The following is an 11,468-nucleotide window of genomic DNA, read 5'->3' on the forward strand; positions in this document are numbered from 1 at the left end:
AAGAGTATTGCAACCCTCCCCCAAAATACCCAATATTCCTCCTTCTTCTTCCTTCCAATCTCAGTGATCTGCCATTCATTACAGTTAGGGGTACTTTGCACGCTGCTGCGATGTCGAGCGCGATAGTCCCCGCCCCCGTCGCAGCAGCGATATCTTGTGATTGCTGGCGTAGCGATAATGTCATTATCGCTACGCCGGCTTCACATGCACTTACCTGCCCTGCGACGTTGCTCTGGCCGGCGACCCGCCTCCTTCCTAAGGGGGCGGGTCGTGCGGCGTCACAGTGATGTCACACGGCAGGCGACCAATAGGAGCGGAGGGGCGAAGATGAGCGGGATGTAAACATCCCGCCCACCTCCTTCCTTCTCATTGCAGCCGGGACGCAGGTAAGGTGATGTTTCTCGCTCATGCGGCTTCATACACAGTGAAGTGTGCTGCCACAGGAACGAGGAACAACATCGTACCTGTCGCTGCAACGTAATTATGGATTTCCCAGACATTACACCGATGATACGATCACGACGATTTTGCGCTCGTTAATCGTATCAAAAAGGATTTGCACACTACGATATCGACTGCGACGCCGGATGTGTGTCACTTTCGATTTGACCCCACCGACATCGCACCTGCGATGCCGTAGTGTGCAAAGCCCGCCTTACTTTCAGCGCACAATCTCCATGTCTGAACAATGTCTGTAACTTCTCTATACTACAATAATAAACATGTTCATATTACAAATTACTATTTCCATCTACGATCCATTCCTTCTTTGTGAGAACATCTGCTGTGATCAAGTTTTTAAAATTATAATCCATGCTAAATTTAAAATCCTAATGATAGGTTCTCTATACAGCATACTACTGACATATGATACAGGGTGGCACGGTGGCTCAGTGGTGACAAACTCCTTGCAGATAATGACACCTAGGACAACATCTGTAAGGAGTTTGTATGTTCTCCCCGTGGTTGCGTGTGTTTCCTCCCACACTCTAAAGACATACAGATAGGGAATTTAGATTGTGAGCCCCAATGGGGACAGTGTTGCTGATATAAAGTGGTGAAAACTGCTATGGAATATGTTGGCGGTATATAAAGATAAATATTATCATAGGGGTCCTCTAACATAATTAGACACTTAGGAAACTCGGTCGGTTTTGTAATCCATCTTTGATAATATTTCTGGTGTTAAATAATATATTGAACAATTATGAAAATCTATATCCTGGATTTTAACCGTACCTTGTAAAGTCTGAGTATCTAAACCAGGGGTGGGGAACCTTTTTACTGGCGGAGGCCATTTGGAATTTTCTACCAACCATCGGGGGCCAGACAAAATTATCAACTTGAAAACTATCCGGCTATATTTGGTGAAACAATTAATTAGCTCACCTCTACTGTGGTGGCTGGAGCCGCTTCTCTTTGGTGCGGCTGTGATGTTAGGTGATATTGATCATCCTGTTTCTCACAGCAGCTTTTCCAAGTTTGTCTCGGTCTGGAGATGCTGGGGGCATACACATCACAGGAGACGCTGGGGTATAGACATCATAGGAGGGGCTGGGGCATACACATCACAGGAGACGCTGGGGCATACACATCACAGGAGGGGCTGGAGCATATACTGTACATCACAGGAGGGGCTGGGGCATTTACATCACAGGAGGGGCTGGGCCATACACATCACAGGAGACGCTGGGGTATACACATCACAGGAAGGGCTGGGACATACACATCACAGGAGACACTGGGGCATACACATCACAGGTGGGGCTGGGGCATGTACATCACAGGAGGGGCTGGGGCATACACATCACAGGAGACGCTAGGGCATACACATCACAGGAGAGGCTACAGAAGAGGCTGGGGCATGTACATCACAGGAGGAGCTGGGGCATACACATGCCAGGAGAGGCTGGGGCATGTACATCACAGGAGAGGCTGGGGCATGTACATCACAGGAGAGGCTGGGGCATGTACATCACAGGAGGGGCTGGGGCATGTACATCATAGAAGGGGCTGGGGCATGTACTCACAGGAGGGGCTGGGGCATGTACTCACAGGAGGGGCTGGGGCATGTACTCACAGGAGGGGCTGGGGCATGTACATGTCAGGGGGGGCTGGGGCATACACATCCCGGGGGGGGCTGGGGCACACACATCCCAGGAGGGGCTGGGACATACAGATCACAAGAGAGGCTACATGAGAGGCTTGGACACACATCCCAGGAGGGGAGATATATATATGTACGTATGTGTGTATATATACACATATATACACATACAGTATATAATATATACAGCTCTGGCAAAAAATTAAGAGACCACTGCAAAATTGTCCGTTTTTCAAATTTTTCTATTTATAGGTATTTGTTTGAGTAAAATGTAAATTGTTCTTTTATTCTATAAACTACTGACAACATGTCTCCGAATTTCCAAGCAATACATTTTGTATTTATTTTCTGAAAATGAGAAGCAGCAGGGTCTTCGGTTACCGGAATATCGGCTAGTGGGTCCTCAGCTGCCTGGTCGGCATCAGCCTGGGCGTTGGCTGCTGGGTTGGAAGCAGTAGGGTCTTTGGCTACCTTGGTGTTGGCGACAGAGTACTCAGCTGCCTGGTTGTCGGCGGCCGGTTCCCGGGTTTGGGTCACAGATCTCCCGATCAAGGGCTGGAGCAGGTAGACAGGTTGGTGGCTTCTGGACGGTGTTGTACTCGGCAGGGGCAACCAGGTCAGTTGTCACCCCTCCGCATTGCTTTTCCTCCAGGTGCTGTGGTCTTGGTCGAGCGTAGGCTTGCATCACCGCCACCGAGCCCATCATGGAAGCCTCCCATTCCTTGATGGTGTCCAGCTGCTGTTGCCTCATCTGCTGGGTCAGCACCTCCGCCTCCAGGTCCTCCGGTGTCCACATGCATAGGTGCACCGGTGTGCCCCCTTGGCGGCCTGGTTCTGCCATCTTGAATACTCCTCAGCACATGTCAATGTGCAACCACCTCCTTGGAGCTCCAGGGCAGACTCTCTGTCTTAGTCATCTCTCCTTTCCCCTTTGGTTTCGTTTCTGCAGTCTTTCGGCATCTGGGGACGTCCAGGAGGAAGGGAAGGCGGTGGACAGGAGGAAGGATGGAGGATGGGGGTGGCAGTGACGGTTAAGAAAGTCTTTTATGATTGTGATGCCACCTGTGGTACGCGGCCAGGGAGGGCCGCCGCTGTGGGTGCTGTTCTCCGGGGTTGATGGTGAAGGTCGCATCCGGGATGGTGTCGCTCCCCGAAGGCGGAGCGGGATTACCCCGGGGAGGATGGTGGAGGACGGACGGGGGGTGGTAGTCCCCTTTAGCGCCGCAGCGCTGGGCGACGGCAAATGAGAGGCAGAGGCAGGGGCTGCTGTTCCAGGTCTTTTACTCACAGGTCATTCAGGCGCTGCCCTAGAGTACCAATCTCTGCCACGATGGGCTCCAGCCGATCCCGGATCTGTGAAAGGTCAAGTCCGGTGTGTCAGCCTATGGGCCCTTCCTGCTTTGATGCGCTAAGTAACGGACCCCCGTGGCATGAAGCACTTGGGGATCTCGATGTCAGTAAAGTGTCCCATTCTGTATGCTGATAGCGTGGTTCTGATGTGCGGCCGGTTGAGGACCTCAGCCCCAGATCCTATATGCTATTTGGCTGGAGACTCGGTGGAACAGGTCCGGTGACTGTTCTAGCCGTTCCCCGCGACCCTTGCAGAGTTGGTAGACAACGTAAAGTATGCCTGCCCTAGGGTTCTGTACCCCGACAGCTCTGGTCCTGTGGAAGCAGCCACCAGCTTCTCCCCAGCGATTGTGTTGAACACCTTGGCTCACAGAGCTGCCTCGCGGCACGTCCGCTCTGCTCCGTGTCTGTAGCTGTGTTGTGTGTTCCGAGCTGTTGCCCCCAGACGCTGCCACCGACTGGTTCACTACTCTCACTAGGTCAACCTCCTCTTCCCACTGTGTGCTCCTGCCTCCCCCTGGTGGTTGCTTCTACCTGACCCTGAGTCCCTGGTTCCAGTGGATCGGAGATCCCCTGGTGCGGTGACATCCTGTAAACTCAACCGCTGTAGTGACCCCTTACTGTGACCCGGTGGACAATCCACTGTAACTGTATGTATGTGTGAGTGGAAACCGGTACCGACCTCTCCTGGACCCAGGATAAGTACTACACCCTAATGAATGGAGGTGCAGTACCCTGTGGCGCCTGAAGCCTCAGGGGCGACACATATTTATATCTCTAAGAATTACACGTCTTCCACACACGGCTCTGCTCTGTACACCTCGTACACACACGGCTCCGCTCCGTACACCTCGTACACACACGGCTCCGCTCCGTACACCTCGTACACACACAGCTCCGCTCCGTACACCTCGTACACACACGGCTCCGCTCCGTACACCTCGTACACACACGGCTCCGCTCCGTACACCTCGTACACACACGGCTTTGTTCCGTACACCTCGTACACACACGGCTCCGTTCCGTACACCTCGTACACACACGGCTCCGCTCTGTACACCTTGTACACACACGGCTACGCTCCCATCACGTCGTACACCCAAGCCTCCGCTTCGTACATGTTGCGCACCTCGTACACACACGGCTCCGCTCCGTACACCTCGAACACACACGGCTCCGCTCTGTACACCTCGTACACACACTGCTCCGCTCCGTACACCTCGTACACACACGGCTCCGCTCCGTACACCTTGTACACACATGGCTCTGCTCTGTATACCTCGTACACACGCGGCTCGGCTCCGCTCCGTACACCTCGTGACTCGCCCACCCCAGGGCTATGGGACACCTGGTGCCGGGCCGGACTAGTCCGGGGGTCGTCAGTGGTGGCGGGGCCCGGCTCCGTGGCCCTGGTGGGTGTCAGATAAAATATGGCTGGTGACTTGGGGTTTGAATAAAGTTTGTGTTCGTAACGCCACCTGTGGTATGCGGCTATTAAGCCGCCGCTGCTGTGTAAGGCCTCCGGGGTGATGATATGGCAGCAATGATGGTACTGCTCCCCACTGGTGGAGCAATGCCCCGGGGCACAGTTGGAGCTCGTGAGAGTCTATGGTGTAGTGGAAGTCTATGCAGACGGAATAACAGAGGCAACACCAAGGATGCAGTTTCAAGTTCTTTACTCACACGTCCTGGTAGGAGCTCACTGGTGCCCTCAGACGACTGGAACCCACTGTCAGGGACCTCCGCCGTTTCTGGGCGATTCCTGGAGTAAAAACCGTTACCCTTCTCTCTAAGGTGTCTCTGTCTTCAGCTGTCTTCCTAAGCCTAGCTCTTTTAGGATGAACCTGCTCGGCCTCCACTACAGCCTCCAGGCTGGGGGGTCACCTGTCGGATGATTGTCCCCGTTCTAGAGGTTCTGCTGTGGGCTGTGGCCCGGGGAGTTTACAACTTTCCCTGGGCCTCGGTTTTTACTGTTTGGAGATGATTTTGCACTCCTCCGGTTTCTAGGGACCATCCCCTGTTGCAGCTTGATCCCTCCACCGATGTTCCTGTGGAACAGGCCACCACAGCTCACCAGCTATCCGTGGCCCTGGAATCTTCTCTCTGCTTGGTGTCACCTGGACCCTCTGAGTCCCAGGATCTTCACCAGGAAGCGTCTCTTTCTTTCCTCAGCTCCTGACTGACTAGAGCCTTTCCTTCTTCTTCTCCTCCTTGCCTGCCTCCTGCAGACCTCCTCCTCCTTCCTCCCTCTCTCTCAGACTTCTGTTGCTTTCTCTGTGCGGACACTCTGAGCTCACAGAGCTCCTTTCTCTTTCACAGCTACATGCTGTCTCCTCACTCTCTCACTCTCTGAGGTAAACTGAAACTCTGACCTTCCTTTCCTTGTCTGCTCTCTGGTGGCTCCTCCCACCTCCCCAGTTGCTAAGCTGTACCCTATAGGAGCAGGGATGGGTCTTACGGCCCCTCCCAGCATGCAGCATGGGAGGGTTACTGCCACTGTCCCTGGTCCCAGTATGTACCTAACAATGGGTGTTGAGTAGATTTACCAGGGGACCGGTGTTCACTCCTTTCCTCACTCAGAATGCTGGATGGGGTGCAATGTCCTGTGGCGACGGAAGCCTCAGGGGCGCACACTCGTACACACACGGCTCTGCTCCGAACACCTCGTACACACACGGCTCTGCTCCGAACACCTCGTACACACATGGCTCTGCTCCGTACACCTCGTACACACACGGCTCTGCTCCGTACGCCTCGTACACACACGGCTCTGCTCCGTACACCTCGTACACATACGGCTCTGCTCCGTACACCTCGTACACACACGGCTCTGCTCCGTACACCTCGTACACACACGGCTCTGCTCCGAACACCTCGTACACACACGGCTCCGCTCCGTACACCTCGTACACACACGGCTCTGCTACATCCACACTGTAAACCCCTCCTGACCCCACACATTAGTGATGGGTAGTTCGTGAATGAGTAGTTCAAAATGAACTAATCTGCAGAGTGAACTAGTTCATGTAGTCACCATCCTGACAGAGATTACTTCATTATGACCTAAACAGCAAGTGACAGAGAGTGATTCCTCTACAGCTCCAGGAGGCTCCTGCTCTCACACTGGCTCTTTATAGCCCCTGATGCTGGAAAAGAAGGTAGTAACACTATACCACACATCAAATACACATATAATAGTAATAATAATATTAATAACTGAAATTGCACAGCAGACAGACACAGCTCATATGTGTGTATGAGAGAAAGAGAGAGAGAGTTTCTGTGTGTGGTTCATGCCCCTCACCTGTCTGTGTGAAAGGATCAGCCTCCTGTAGAGGATCACCCTCCTGTAGAGGAGCAGCCTCCTGTAGAGGATCGGCCTCCTGTAGTCTAGAAGATCAGTCTTGCTAAAATCTTTACCACTGGCTCCTGTTCTGTTCTCAAAATGGTGGCTGCTGACCTGCTTCTCAGCTCCCTCATACACATTCATTATGGGTCAGTACTCTACACTACCACAGGGGGCGCTGCTGGGCTCCCTCATACACATTCATTATGGGTCAGTACTCTACACTACCACAGGGGGCGCTGCTGGACTCCCTCATACACATTCATTATGAGTCAGTACTCTACACTACCACAGGGGGCGCTGCTGGGCTCCCTCATACACATTCATTATGGGTCAGTACTCTACACTACCACAGAGGGCGCTGCTGGGCTCCTTCATACACATTCATTATGGGTCAGTACTCTACACTACCACAGGGGGCGCTGCTGGGCTCCCTCATACACATTCATTATGGGTCAGTACTCTACACTACCACAGGGGGCGCTGCTGGGCTCCCTCATACACATTCATTATGGGTCAGTACTCTACACTACCACAGGGGGCGCTGCTGGGCTCCCTTATACACATTCATTATGAGTCAGTACTCTACACTACCACAGGGGGCGCTGCTGGGCTCCTCATACACATTCATTATGGGTCAGTACTCTACACTACCACAGGGGGCGCTGCTGGACTCCCTCATACACATTCATTATGAGTCAGTACTCTACACTACCACAGGGGGCGCTGCTGGGCTCCCTCATACACATTCATTATGGGTCAGTACTCTACACTACCACAGAGGGCGCTGCTGGGCTCCTTCATACACATTCATTATGGGTCAGTACTCTACACTACCACAGGGGGCGCTGCTGGGCTCCCTCATACACATTCATTATGGGTCAGTACTCTACACTACCACAGGGGGCGCTGCTGGGCTCCCTCATACACATTCATTATGGGTCAGTACTCTACACTACCACAGGGGGCGCTGCTGGGCTCCCTTATACACATTCATTATGAGTCAGTACTCTACACTACCACAGGGGGCGCTGCTGGGCTCCTCATACACATTCATTATGAGTCAGTACTCTACACTACCACAGGGGGCACTGCTGGGCTCCCTCATACACATTCATTATGGGTCAGTACTCTACACTACCACAGGGGGCGCTGCTGGGCTCCCTCATACACATTCATTATGGGTCAGTACTCTACACTACCACAGGGGGCGCTGCTGGGCTCCCTCATACACATTCATTATGGGTCAGTACTCTACACTACCACAGGGGGCGCTGCTGAGCTCCCTTATACACATTCATTATGAGTCAGTACTCTACACTACCACAGGGGGCACTGCTGGGCTCCCTCATACACATTCATTATGGGTCAGTACTCTACACTACCACAGGGGGCGCTGCTGGGCTCCCTCATACACATTCATTATGGGTCAGTACTCTACACTACCACAGGGGGCGCTGCTGGGCTCCCTCATACACATTCATTATGGGTCAGTACTCTACACTACCACAGGTGGCGCTGCTGGGCTCCCTCATACACATTCATTATGGGTCAGTACTCTACACTACCACAGGGGGCGCTGCTGGGCTCCCTTATACACATTCATTATGGGTCAGTACTCTACACTACCACAGGGGGCGCTGCTGGACTCCCTCATACACATTCATTATGAGTCAGTACTCTACACTACCACAGGGGGCGCTGCTGGGCTCCCTCATACACATTCATTATGGGTCAGTACTCTACACTACCACAGGGGGCGCTGCTGGGCTCCCTCATACACATTCATTATGGGTCAGTACTCTACACTACCACAGGGGGCGCTGCTGGGCTCCCTCATACACATTCATTATGAGCCAGTACTCTACACTACCACAGGGGGCGCTGCTGGGCTCAGTGAGATGCATCAGACTGAACTAGGCTGTCCTGATTCATTCTCAGTACAACATTTAGTTCAGCAGCTCATATAGTTCACAGGTCACATGATGCATTTCCTGTCAGCTCATAGGACAGGGTGGAGAGAAATACTGCACTAAATGAACTAGATTTTCCATCACTAATACACTGAGGAGCTGATCATGTGACCCCTGACTCCTCCCCTCCATGTGACATCATCACAGGTCCTGTAAGCACAGAGCAGCCATATATCTAGTGTGCGGCTCTGCAGGTGGAGGTAGGTGCAGGGTATTATATATCTAGTGTGCGGCTCTGCAGGTGGAGGTAGGTGCAGGGTATTATATATCTAGTGTGCGGCTCTGCAGGTGGAGGTAGGTGCAGGGTATTATATATCTAGTGTGCGGCTCTGCAGGTGGAGGTAGGTGCAGGGTATTATATATCTAGTGTGCGGCTCTGCAGGTGGAGGTAGGTGCAGGGTATTATATATCTAGTGTGCGGCTCTGCAGGTGGAGGTAGGTGCAGGGTATTATATATCTAGTGTGCGGCTCTGCAGGTGGAGGTAGGTGCAGGGTATTATATATCTAGTGTGCGGCTCTGCAGGTGGAGGTAGGTGCAGGGTATTATATATCTAGTGTGCGGCTCTGCAGGAGGAGGTAGGTGCAGGGTATTATATATCTAGTGTGCGGCTCTGCAGGTGGAGGTAGGTGCAGGGTATTATATGTCTAGTGTGCGGCTCTGCAGGTGGAGGTAGGTGCAGGGTATTATATATCTAGTGTGCGGCTCTGCAGGTGGAGGTAGGTGCAGGGTATTATATATCTAGTGTGCGGCTCTGCAGGAGGAGGTAGGTGCAGGGTATTATATATCTAGTGTGCGGCTCTGCAGGAGGAGGTAGGTGCAGGGTATTATATATCTAGTGTGCGGCTCTGCAGGTGGAGGTAGGTGCAGGGTATTATATATCTAGTGTGCGGCTCTGCAGGTGGAGGTAGGTGCAGGGTATTATATATCTAGTGTGCGGCTCTGCAGGTGGAGGTAGGTGCAGGGTATTATATCTAGTGTGCGGCTCTGCAGGTGGAGGTAGGTGCAGGGTATTATATATCTAGTGTGCGGCTCTGCAGGTGGAGGTAGGTGCAGGGTATTATATATCTAGTGTGCGGCTCTGCAGGTGGAGGTAGGTGCAGGGTATTATATATCCAGTGTGCGGCTCTGCAGGAGGAGGTAGGTGCAGGGTATTATATATCTAGTGTGCGGCTCTGCAGGTGGAGGTAGGTGCAGGGTATTATATATCTAGTGTGCGGCTCTGCAGGTGGAGGTAGGTGCAGGTTATTATATATCTAGTGTGCGGCTCTGCAGGTGGAGGTAGGTGCAGGGTATTATATATCTAGTGTGCGGCTCTGCAGGTGGAGGTAGGTGCAGGGTATTATATATCTAGTGTGCGGCTCTGCAGGTGGAGGTAGGTGCAGGGTATTATATATCTAGTGTGCGGCTCTGCAGGTGGAGGTAGGTGCAGGGTATTATATATCTAGTGTGCGGCTCTGCAGGTGGAGGTAGGTGCAGGGTATTATATATCTAGTGTGCGGCTCTGCAGGTGGAGGTAGGTGCAGGGTATTATATATCTGTGTGCGGCTCTGCAGGTGGAGGTAGGTGCAGGGTATTATATATCTAGTGTGCGGCTCTGCAGGTGGAGGTAGGTGCAGGTTATTATATATCCAGTGTGCGGCTCTGCAGGTGGAGGTAGGTGCAGGGTATTATATATCTAGTGTGCGGCTCTGCAGGTGGAGGTAGGTGCAGGGTATTATATATCTAGTGTGCGGCTCTGCAGGTGGAGGTAGGTGCAGGGTATTATATATCTAGTGTGCGGCTCTGCAGGTGGAGGTAGGTGCAGGGTATTATATATCTAGTGTGCGGCTCTGCAGGTGGAGGTAGGTGCAGGGTATTATATATCTAGTGTGCGGCTCTGCAGGTGGAGGTAGGTGCAGGGTATTATATATCTAGTGTGCGGCTCTGCAGGTGGAGGTAGGTGCAGGTTATTATATATCTAGTGTGCGGCTCTGCAGGAGGAGGTAGGTGCAGGGTATTATATATCTAGTGTGCGGCTCTGCAGGTGGAGGCAGGTGCAGGTTATTATATATCTAGTGTGCGGCTCTGCAGGTGGAGGTAGGTGCAGGGTATTATATATCTAGTGTGCGGCTCTGCAGGTGGAGGTAGGTGCAGGGTATTATATATCTAGTGTGCGGCTCTGCAGGTGGAGGTAGGTGCAGGGTATTATATATCTAGTGTGCGGCTCTGCAGGAGGAGGTAGGTGCAGGTTATTATATATCTAGTGTGCGGCTCTGCAGGTGGAGGTAGGTGCAGGTTATTATACATCTAGTGTGCGGCTCTGCAGGTGGAGGTAGGTGCAGGGTATTATATATCTAGTGTGCGGCTCTGCAGGTGGAGGTAGGTGCAGGGTATTATATATCTAGTGTGCGGCTCTGCAGGAGGAGGTAGGTGCAGGGTATTATATATCTAGTGTGCGGCTCTGCAGGTGGAGGCAGGTGCAGGTTATTATATATCTAGTGTGCGGCTCTGCAGGTGGAGGTAGGTGCAGGGTATTATATATCTAGTGTGCGGCTCTGCAGGAGGAGGTAGGTAAAGGGTATTATATATCTAGTGTGCGGCTCTGCAGGTGGAGGTAGGTGCAGGGTATTATATATCTAGTGTGCGGCTCTGCAGGTGGAGGTAGGTGCAGGGTATTATATATCTAGTGTGCGGCTCTGCAGGTGGAGTTAG

This window comes from Anomaloglossus baeobatrachus, unplaced genomic scaffold (assembly GCF_048569485.1).
Source record: "Anomaloglossus baeobatrachus isolate aAnoBae1 unplaced genomic scaffold, aAnoBae1.hap1 Scaffold_406, whole genome shotgun sequence".
NCBI lineage: Eukaryota > Metazoa > Chordata > Amphibia > Anura > Aromobatidae > Anomaloglossus > Anomaloglossus baeobatrachus.